Here is a 12,231-nt window from a genome sequence, read left to right as displayed (position 1 = left end):
CTGGAGATGGGAGGGTCCCTGGAGATGGGAGGGGCCCTGGAGATGGGAGGGTCCTGGAGATGGGAGGGTCCCTGGAGATGGGAGGGCCCTGGAGATGGGAGGGCCCTGGAGATGGGAGTGTCCTGGAGATGGGAGGGCCCTGGAGATGGGAGGGTCCCTGGAGATGGGAGGGCCCTGGAGATGGGAGGGTCCTGGAGATGGGAGGGCCCTGGAGATGGGAGGGTCCTGGAGATGGGAGGGCCCTGGAGATGGGAGGGCCCTGGAGATGGGAGGGTCCTGGAGATGGGAGGGCCCTGGAGATGGGAGGGTCCCTGGAGATGGGAGGGCCCTGGAGATGGGAGGGTCCTGGAGATGGGAGGGCCCTGGAGATGGGAGGGTCCTGGAGATGGGAGGGCCCTGGAGATGGGAGGGTCCCTGGAGATGGGAGGGCCCTGGAGATGGGAGGGTCCCTGGAGATGGGAGGGTCCTGGAGATGGGAGGGCCCTGGAGATGGGAGGGCCCCTGAAGATGGGAGGGTCCGGAAGATGGGAGGGCCCTGGAGATGGGAGGGCCCTGGAGATGGGAGGGTCCGGAAGATGGGAGGGTCCCTGGAGATGGGAGGGTCCCTGGAGATGGGAGGGTCCCTGGAGATGGGAGGGTCCTGGAGATGGGAGGGTCCGGAAGATGGGAGGGTCCCTGGAGATGGGAGGGCCCTGGAGATGGGAGGGCCCTGGAGATGGGAGGGCCCCTCCCTCACTCCCCTCCTCACCCCCCTCCTCAGCCCCCTCCTAACCCCCCCTCCTCATCCCCACCTCACCCCCCCCTCCTCATCCCCCTCCTCACCCCCCTCCTCATCCCCACCGCACCCCCCTCCTAACCCCCCCTCCTCACCCCCCTCCTCACCCCCCTCCTAACCCCCCCTCCTCACCCCCTCTCCTCATCCCCACCTCACCCCCCTCCTCACCCCCCCTCCTCATCCCCACCGCACCCCCCTCCTCACCCCCCTCCTAACCCCCCCTCCTCACCCCCCTCCTCACCCCCCCTCCTCATCCCCACCGCACTCCCCTCCTCACCCCCCCTCCTCACCCCCTCTCCTCATCCCCTCCTCACCCCCCTCCTCACCCCCCCTCCTCATCCCCTCCTCACCCCCCCTCCTCACCCCCTCTCCTCATCCCCTCCTCACCCCCCTCCTCACCCCCCCTCCTCATCCCCACCGCACTCCCCTCCTCACCCCCCCTCCTCACCCCCTCTCCTCATCCCCTCCTCACCCCCCTCCTCATCCCCACCGCACTCCCCTCCTCACCCCCCCTCCTCACCCCCCCTCCTCATCCCCTCCTCACCCCCCTCCTCACCCCCCCTCCTCATCCCCCTCCTCACCCCCCTCCTCACCCCCCCTCCTCATCCCCACCGCACTCCCCTCCTCACCCCCCCTCCTCACCCCCTCTCCTCATCCCCTCCTCACCCCCCTCCTCACCCCCCCTCCTCATCCCCCTCCTCACCCCCCTCCTCATCCCCACCGCACTCCCCTCCTCACCCCCCCTCCTCACCCCCCTCCTCATCCCCTCCTCACCCCCCTCCTCACCCCCCCTCCTCATCCCCCTCCTCACCCCCCTCCTCACCCCCCCTCCTCACCCCCCCTCCTCATCCCCTCCTCACCCCCCTCCTCACCCCCCCTCCTCATCCCCCTCCTCACCCCCTCTCCTCATCCCCACCTCACTCCCCTCCTCACCCCCCCTCCTCATCCCCACCGCACTATCCTCCTCACCCCCCCTCCTCATCCCCACCGCACTCCCCTCCTCACCCCCCCTCCTCACCCCCTCTCCTCATCCCCTCCTCACCCCCCCTCCTCATCCCCACCGCACCACCCTCCTCACCCCCCTCCTCACCCCCCCTCCTCATCCCCCTCCTCACCCCCCCTCCTCACCCCCCTCCTCACCCCCCCTCCTCACCCCCCTCCTCACCCCCTCTCCTCATCCCCCCTCCTCACCCCCCTCCTCATCCCCCCTCCTCACCCCCCTCCTCATCCCCTCCTCACCCCCCCTCCTCACCCCCCTCCTCACCCCCTCTCCTCATCCCCACCTCACTCCCCTCCTCACCCCCCCTCCTCATCCCCACCGCACCCCCCTCCTCACCCCCCCTCCTCATCCCCTCCTCACCCCCCCTCCTCATCCCCACCGCACCCCCCTCCTCACCCCCCCTCCTCATCCCCACCGCACTCCCCTCCTCACCCCCCCTCCTCATCCCCTCCTCACCCCCCCTCCTCATCCCCTCCTCACCCCCCCTCCTCATCCCCACCGCACTATCCTCCTCACCCCCCCTCCTCACCCCCCCTCCTCATCCCCACCGCACCCCCCTCCTCACCCCCCCTCCTCATCCCCACCGCACTCCCCTCCTCACCCCCCCTCCTCATCCCCACCGCACTCCCCTCCTCACCCCCCCTCCTCACCCCCTCTCCTCATCCCCTCCTCACCCCCCTCCTCACCCCCCCTCCTCATCCCCACCGCACTCCCCTCCTCACCCCCCCTCCTCACCCCCTCTCCTCATCCCCTCCTCACCCCCCTCCTCACCCCCCCTCCTCATCCCCACCGCACTCCCCTCCTCACCCCCCCTCCTCATCCCCCTCCTCACCCCCCTCCTCACCCCCTCTCCTCATCCCCACCTCACTCCCCTCCTCACCCCCCCTCCTCATCCCCACCGCACTATCCTCCTCACCCCCCTCCTCACCCCCTCTCCTCATCCCCCTCCTCACCCCCCTCCTCATCCCCACCGCACTATCCTCCTCACCCCCCTCCTCACCCCCTCTCCTCATCCCCCTCCTCACCCCCTCTCCTCATCCCCACCGCACTATCCTCCTCACCCCCCCTCCTCACCCCCTCTCCTCATCCCCCTCCTCACCCCCCTCCTCACCCCCTCTCCTCATCCCCCCTCCTCACCCCCCTCCTCACCCCCCTCCTCATCCCCCCTCCTCACCCCCTCTCCTCATCCCCCTCCTCATCCCCCCTCCTCACCCCCCTCCTCACCCCCTCTCCTCATCCCCCCTCCTCACCCCCTCTCCTCATCCCCCCTCCTCACCCCCCTCCTCATCCCCCCTCCTCACCCCCCTCCTCACCCCCTCTCCTCATCCCCCCTCCTCACCCCCCTCCTCACCCCCTCTCCTCATCCCCCCTCCTCACCCCCTCTCCTCATCCCCCTCCTCATCCCCCCTCCTCACCCCCCTCCTCACCCCCTCTCCTCATCCCCCCTCCTCACCCCCCTCCTCATCCCCCCTCCTCACCCCCCTCCTCACCCCCTCTCCTCATCCCCCCTCCTCACCCCCTCTCCTCATCCCCCCTCCTCACCCCCCTCCTCATCCCCCCTCCTCACCCCCCTCCTCACCCCCTCTCCTCATCCCCCTCCTCACCCCCCCTCCTCACCCCCTCTCCTCATCCCCCCTCCTCACCCCCCTCCTCACCCCCCCTCCTCACCCCCTCTCCTCATCCCCCAAAACTCGTCCAAATTTGCAACAGAAACTCTATTGACTGTTATGCATGGTTTGTCCTGATTAATGGTCTTTTCACGATCTCCTGAAAGTGGTCCATTGACTGTCCAGCCCAGTCTAGTCCTTACTGCATATGGTCCACCATCAACACTGCACACCACCTCTAATGGCTCCAGAGCCCTGGGGATATTAGTTCCGATTAGAAGTTCAATTCCTGCATTGATTTGAGGCAAATTGATGTGTTTTAGATGTGGCCATTTCTTAATATCCTCCTTTGTTGTTATATTTCCTGGATGAACAGGCATGGATTCCTGCATGTAGACCTTTGGCAGCTCCAGAAACTCATCTCCGACAAGTGCTGCTACTTCCAGTCCCAACACTGTGTTACTGCTCACAACTCTTTCTTGTCCCATGGTTCTAAGGAGAATATTTCCTTTCCTTCCCACTAGATGTAGCTTGTGCATCAGGCCTTCAGTGCAAAAACTGCTGTACTCCCCTGGTCCAAAAAGGCGTATGTTGTTATAATTTTGTTCCCTTTCTTTGACTTTACTTGGACTGGTACAATAGGCAGTTTACATTCCTGGTCTCCAGCCCCTGGAAGACCACTTGACATCAACGTCCACATGTGGCTGTGTGTTCCCATCAGTCTGTTCCAATGATGCATTTTCTTTATGGAGGATAGTGGGATGCTTCCGGCTACACTTGGAACAGGAAATCCTTTTGCGACAATCTTTACTGATGTGTCCTATACACAAACAGCCGAAACAGATGCCATTTCCCTTTAAGAAGGTTATCTTCTTCTCGTGTGCCATTCTTCCCAACTGTGCACATACATCCAGCAGGTGTCCTCCTCCACAACAAATGCACATTTTTCTTCCACTTTGACTGGTCTCCTTTTCCCTTTTCAGAGACTGAGATTTGTTCTCCACAGTTTGCACACTGGTGGCAAAGCTAGTTCCTCTATTTCCTGGTCGATTCTGGAATTTAGGTTTATTCATTCCTTTAGTTGGTGATGAAGAAGGACAATCTTGTATATCACCGAACACAGGATTTGTCAGAATCCTTATGTGTTTTTCAATGAAGTCTGCAATATCTGTAAATTTGGCTCTTCTTTGGTGTTTCTCCTGTAGTTCACAGACGTGACTCCTCCATTGGTCTCTGAATTTATATGGAAGTTTTTTAATGATGTTAACCATGTTGGATGGCATGTCCAAGTCGTGAAGATACTGCACGTCCTCCATAGCATTACCGCATCCTCTGAGGAAGAGACTGTAGTTCTGAAGAGCTTTTACATCCTCTGTTTTTATCTGAGGCCATGAAAGAGCTTTGTCCATATAAGCGGCTGCCACCTTCTGTTCCTTTAACAGCGATTTTGCTTTGAAATAGCCACGATCTGGGTTTATGTGTTGACAGCTCCTTACCAATTCCTTTGCATGGCCTTTTGTATGTTGTTCCAGAAAATATAAACGATCACAGTTGTTGTTTGTGTTGTGCTCAACTCCATTCTCAAAAGCTTTAATAAATGAATGATAATGAAGTGCATCTCCATCAAACATTGGAATTTCTCTTTTTGGAAGCACTGAAAGTCCTTGCTGTTGGATCAAGAGTGCTGTTGTTTCATTTTGTTTCCTCATGACTCCAATGACATCACCTTGTGGTTCCAGCTGTGCACCAGCATCTGCATGAAATTTATTTTGTCCATGTTGATCAGGTGAGATTGGATGAATTGCAGAATATGAATGAGGATGATTATTTGAAGGAAATTCAGTCCTCACTGGTTCTTGTTTGCTTTTCTGTTTGGCTCCAAGATTAATTTTAACAGTAGTTGCTGTACTTTGATTTGGATGAAGGAGAGGGATGAATTCATTTGCGTTAGCATTGAGTGGCTGTTCCACTTGTTCCTTTTCAAGGTAGGAATTCATTCTGTCTGAAACCTTTGATGATCCTTTCCTGCTTATTTTGCTTTGAGTTTTAAAGACATTAAGTTTTGCCATTTTTTCAGCTATTTCAGCATCCAGTTGTAGCTTTTCCTTTCTTTTGCGCAGTCGCTCTTCCTCTTCTTCAAGTGCATGTTTTTCATTTAGTCGTGTCTGCTTAATGGTTAAAGCTGCCAACTCAGCTTCAGCCACCAGACGAGCAGAAGATGTTGAGGATCTTGATGAAGAGGATTTATAGCTTCCAACATTTGAAACACTGTCACTTGGCTTGATATCATCCTCCTTTTCTATTGCTGACTTTGATGGGAAATTTGTTGCACTTCTTTCTTGATCCAGTTGCTGTATAGAAACAGCTGGGTTTTGTTCCTGTTCACTTATCCAGTTTTCAGTGTTTTTTAGAAATGCATTGCTGTATTTCATGATACTTGAAAACCATTCTTCTTGTTTTGTGATTTCCTCCTCAGGCATCATAGGCAGCAATTCATTGTGTAAAACAGAGGGCTTCTCACAGAAAACCTTTAAATCCCCCATGTTCTGTTTTATTTCTGCAAGATTTTCATTTTCTTTCATGAGTTCTTTCATTTTTTGTATTAATCCTTTAATTTTATTGACAACCCTTTTGCGGTCATTTTGTAAATTTGCAATTTTATTTAAAGGAGTCATCACCCAGAAATTGCACTTTTTCGAGTTAAAACGTGCATATTAGTGTTGGGTGGAAGTGCTAACATCCCCAGAAGCCTTTCTGTTGCTGACGGTTTTTACATCTGGGCGCTTTGTTCACAGCAAAACTGGCCGCAACACTGAAGTCTCACAAACACATTTTTTTATTTTCTCCCCGTAATGTCGACATCCCGGGGAGCTATTTGCATTAACCAGCCCCTTTTCCAGCCTAAATACACCTGCTGGACCTGCCTCGGTTGCTATTAGCAACAAGCTGTGTGAAGACGTGCGAGCAGTGATCGTGTCCACTGCTTGGTTGTCTGTTAGCAAAACCAACATTGGAAGGTTTTTTCTTTCCCTTCATCAGCGGACCAAACTACCAGGGACAGATGGATTACATTATTTTTTTGCTGATAATGCACCTGCATCTCTACCGGCTGCGGCCTGTTTGGCCCAAACATTTTGCTGACATTTGGGAAAATACCAAGGGAAGACGGCATCAACCCAGTTGGAAAGAGGGGGAATTGCAACTTTAAGAGGCTCAGAATCACTGCAGTCGGTAAGTGTCACTACGGCTGTAAAGTTCTGCTTTGTGTGACAGATGTGACTTGAGCTGAGGACAATAATGCTAATGCTAACGGCAATGCTAATGGGACGAGCCGGAAGGTTTAACGTCCTGCAGCGTACAAATGAGCCCTAGCAGGTTTTATTTTCTTATATCTATCCTATGCTCTGCCACCTAAACGTTTGTAAATGACTTCTTTATTTATTATTTTTCACACCTGCTACCACACAGTAAGTACTCATGATGGATGTAGCTTGCCCCAACATGACATGGCAGTTGTAATAATCATAATGATAATTTAACAAGGTGACCATCATGTATTGGTACCTATAGGATATCGGCAGGGAGGATATTTTATCCAATCCTCGTCCTCCTTCTGACATCTTCACGTCATGTTTGTAAAACGGGAGCTGTGCAGGATTAATATCTGCAGCTGCAGCCTCTGTGGATGTGGAGGTCTGACTCCTGGTATGATGGATATAAACGATATGTTTTATTTTATCTACATGCAGTGAAGACACAGAGGTTAGGGAAAATTGTGTCTGTGTATAACTGTGAAATAAAATAAGTGTGTTTTTAAAATTCTATGAAAACCTGATTTATTTAATTAGCTTTTTAAAAATAAAAGTAAGCAAAGCACTTTGTGTTGCCTTTGGCATGAAAGTGCTTTATAAAGTTTGATTTGATCTCTCTGTATTACAATATTTGATTACTCTTAAAGTGCAGCTATTTACACCTACAATCTATTTATGTGATGATCTGATAGTTTTCAAACTTGTATTTGCAGATTTTAGTCCAGCACATCTCACGCAGCACCAGCGGTCTACTGATGTCTAAAAGTTGATGTTGGAGCAGACTGACCCTACAATGCAGGCAACAACTGGAACACAGCTGTCATCAAGGACTTTCCACCCTCTCTACATACAGAAAATGATAATAAATCAAACACATATACATTATTAATGGAAGCTAAGAGGCACTTTTATTGCTTGTTCTGATGTCAGTATCTGGTTCTGTGCAGAAAAGGAACCCAGACGACAGCAGTGAAGATGAGATCTCAGCCAATCTGGAGGAAGATGATGATGAAGAGTGCTGTTGAGGCTTGCTCATCCGGCTCCAGAACCACGAGAGTCCACATAAAACCCAGAAAACTCAGCTACTATGTTAACAGAATCAATAACTAAGAGTGAAAATGATCATTTTTATTTTATTACATTAAAAATGAGCATTGATTTTATTTCTGTACACTAATAAAGATATTGTTTTAAAGAGCTGTATTTTTTTTTACTTCAGCTTTACATTTTACTTTCAGAAGTCAGATGTGTACATGGTAAAGTTGTGTATTTACTTTAATTCAATTGCTTTGCTGCAGTCCTAAGTGACTGCAGCAAAGTTACTACTTGTTATATGTAATATGAAATGGCAAGAACATAAATAATCACAGTTATTTTACAGTTATTTGCCATTTGATTAGCTTTATTTCTGAATTTTTGGGCATTAAAGAGAAACTTGCCTCTCATTCCCTCTGACAGGTAAATGTACATAATCCTGCTTATAAATGTTTCCTGCATTTTGTAATGAAAAAGCATTGAAGCAGACCGGTTCCACGCCAGGATGTTGGGTCAGACACGGAGGAGTTTGGACCTGCTTTATCCTTCTCAGCACCTGAGGAAATGAAAAGAGATATTTTATTTTCTAAGCACAGTAATAATACCTTGCTGTCTATTTCTGTTGGCATGTGTAGCTTAACAAACAATTGGTCCAACATAATAGATGGTAAGTGATGCTGGAATATATAAAATACGAGATATTAGTCAGCATGAAGCCTGATCAATGATACAAGATATCTGACTTCATGTTATTTATCTGTACAGTAATATAGCAGCCCACATCAGTGGCTGCATCAACCAGAGATCTGTCATGTTGACATAACGACATTTTTCACATTCCTGACTAAAACGGGAAATATAAATAAGCTAATTAATTTAGAAAAACATGTGACGGTAAATAAAACCTCAATAAAAAGCGCAGCTCTGTGAAACTCCGTGTGGTTAAAATGTGTGTGAGCTTATCTGGGTGCAGACCGGCCGGCAGCTGAACACTGAACGTACCGACCGGTTCAGTCAACATCCGTTTCATTTTTTACATCTGTAACTTCGGATTGTGTTAAAACGTACATTTATTGTTTAAAAAACGGTCCAACATGGAATAAAACTGAGACATATTAACATGAACGACATGCCTCGTTGTCAACATGCTATCTGAACAGGCAAGGCGAGCAGACATTAAAGGTGAGGACTTTACCATTCAGAGACAGTTTGTTGTAAACGTGCTCCTTCCACCATCTCGGTATCTTCTCTCTCAGGCTCAGAGTCCGGTTCAGACATCAATGCTGAATTCAGAAAGCTGCTGCTGTCGGGTTAGCTGCTATCACTAGCCGCTAATGTTTTTAGCATGGAGACTACTGGCCTCGCCCCCCTTCCGACTCTGGACTTCCAGCGATCAATCAGCGAGCACCTCATTAACATTATTTTAATCTATATCCAGATTGGTGAAAATCTCGTGTGAATTCTTGCAAGAAAATGTTTATTATGAATAAAGTGTCATAAAAAGCACTTTTATAATTTTTTTTGTTTAATAAGTTTTAAACAGTTATTTAAAAAACCATTAGAGGACAGTGGGCACATGAAAAGACCAGGTTATGACTCCTTTAATAAAGCCTTTTCAGTGAGTTTGCTTTCCCCCCTTTCCACATAGTCCACGTCAGCAGACAGGGCCGCACCACCACCTATTTGACTCATGATTCCTTTGTTTTTTCTTTCCTCTTAAGTTTTCATTCAACAATTGCATCCACTGTGGGCAACAACAGTCATAATTCCATTCAACAGAGCGGCATCTTTATTGTCCTTTAAACATCATCCAAGCAGCGCATTTAAAGAGGCAAAGTGCGGAGTTTACTCATAGAGCGCAGCCAGCGCAAAACATCCAGCAGCTTATCCAACATTCGTACCTTTAATCTCCTCAGGAGATACTCCGTCGTTTAACGATATGTGGCTTGCTTTTCACACAGTCTGACACAGACATCCACAGGTAGGCTTACCTGCGCTCCTGATGAATATGTCGGGTGTCGCCGCTTTGTGTGTGCTTTCATTCAGATCAGCACTTACTTGGCGTCTTCCTGGTTTCTGTGATCTGATGCTGCTTGCGATGATTCTTTTGTAGATTGCCGTTTTTTGTTGACTAAAAGATGTAGCGACTTCCACAGTTGCTACTGAGGCGACGACTGGGTCCGGTCTATTTGTTTGACGCGCTGTTGGTGGTTCCCATAAATGACGCACACAGGTCGCAGATATCGTGGATTTATTTATTGAAACTGTTACATATACTGCCTGATGATCGGATACAATGTTATTTCACCAGCATAATATGTCACAGTGTGCAACATCAAATGTGAGCGGTCAACAAAAATTACAGCTTCCCAGCCCTCCTCTTTAAGCAAAAACCCCGAGTGACTGGCTGACAGTGCCCTTTTAACTCCTCAGCCCTAGACCGATCCACATCCATGTGACCCCAATTCATATCACCATGACAACAATATAACATCAACCATCCACCCAGTGATAATTCCCAACATAAACTACATTTATGGGTCCTACATACAATTTAGCACTGCACTGAGTAATTTCGTCTGCGTTGTGGTCTGTTTAGAATAGATATTGTATGTAGCCTACCCCTTTGTGTCAAAATGGCCTGACCAGGTAATATATATGTTTCCCTCCTGGGTCAGTTAGCACTTCAGTTTCCTGTGTTAGGGCTCATGTTAGAGTTTGTTTTCTTCACCTCATTTATTGGCCCAAAGTTATCATCATAAAAATTTTGTTCTTTTTTGTAATTAAAGCCAAAGATGTTTGTCTCTGCTTTTCAGCTCAGTCCCTCACTCCAATAAACGCACACCAAACAAGAGTCAGCCGAAGAATCAGCTGTTTGGTTGAGAAGATCTGGACAGTTTTTAAAGATCACTGCTCATTCCGCAAATCAGGAGCGCCAAAGTCTGGTCCGCAACATCTGCTATCCTGCACCTTTTAGATGCATCACTTCTCCAACCTATCTGAAGCAAATGAATGTCTTGTTAACAGGCATCTGCAGGACTGCAGGACATGGGGATGAGGTAGTTTAGCCATTTGATTTAAAAGCAGCAGTTTGTTTACTAAATACCTCTTTGTGTTGCCTCATGCTTTCATGAAAACTTCTCCCTCCAGTTGAGTAAAATAACCAGCTTTCTGTCAGTGGTTGCCACGGTGAATCGAGCCACTGATGGCGGCTCTTTGTTGTTGTTCTTAACACTGTGAAGATATACTCAAAATTGACTGAACTATCTAAAAGCAGCTGATCCGGAACTGAAGACTCATTCAGCTTGCCAGAGTTTCAGGGTATGCTTAGAGTTTATTGAACCTCCTTTCTGGAACAGGCCCAAGGTCTGTGATTGCACGATCATCATAAATTATGAGTATTTCATAAGGTGTCACTATTATTATTATATTATTTAGGATATCAGTTTGGCCCAGACTGGTCATCTTTCGTCGGTCCCAGACTGGTCCGCAGAATCGACAACAACATGGAGAAGATGCCTGCTAGAATCGGTGGAAATCGACCCCCCCATTCGGCTGTCTGGAGCTGCCAGCCTGAGATCTGCTATGGACTCAAGGCCGAGGGCAAACTGTTTCCCTCGCCTGGAACCCAAACAACAATCATTTCTGGAATTGGCTTCCCAGCAGCCTTAGGCCGGCGCAACCCCCCCTGAGAACGGAAGAAGACATGTTCATAGATGCTCTGTCCCCCTCTTCATCCACCCCCAGTCCCCTCCCACATGATTCACCGCCTCCCTGGACTTTGTGTGTCTTGTTTGAGTTTGTGCTTCAGCGTATGAGGTTTTTTTTTCTGTCTCTCCAGACTGCGCCATCTAGTGGCGTGGTCCAGAGCTATATGATGTTTTTCCCCTTGACCCCACCCCCACCCCCATTATCCCAACGTATCTCTGTTCTTTTCTGTTATAAGGCAGGCCGGTAAAACTGGCTGCAGGGCCTGAGCTTCAGTTTGGTTCTGTAAACTTGTCATTATTGTTACATATCTCTATGTCAAACCTTGGACGAGCTGGCTGGAACCTTAAATTTCCCCTCGGGGATGAATAAAGTATCTTTGATTTGATGATGATTATTCTATTCTATAGTCATTTAGAAGACGGTTTTATCCAAAGTGACTTACATGCACACTCATACCGCGATAGGCACACATGGGGGGTGGGGGGGGGGTAACTTATTATTATTATTATATTATTATTATTATTATTATTATTATTATTATTATTATTATTATTATTATCACTATATTATTATCCATCTATTTATGTCAAAAGTGTTTTCTCTATCACGTTTTATAGGTAAATCTTAGAAGATCTTGTCATACTTCAGGGGAATGATGGACTTTCATGGTTTCGGTTCTACAGCGCTTCAGTCCTGGAACTTTAATGAGTTTCCTGGTTTTAACACACCTGGTTAATGTGAATGAGCCACTAAGCAGAATTTAGGAAGCTGTTGCGGCGAAACGTCTTAAAT

This window comes from Telmatherina bonti (genome assembly GCF_933228915.1).
Source record: "Telmatherina bonti genome assembly, chromosome: 10".
NCBI lineage: Eukaryota > Metazoa > Chordata > Actinopteri > Atheriniformes > Telmatherinidae > Telmatherina > Telmatherina bonti.
Note: the sequence above shows the minus strand (reverse complement) of the source record.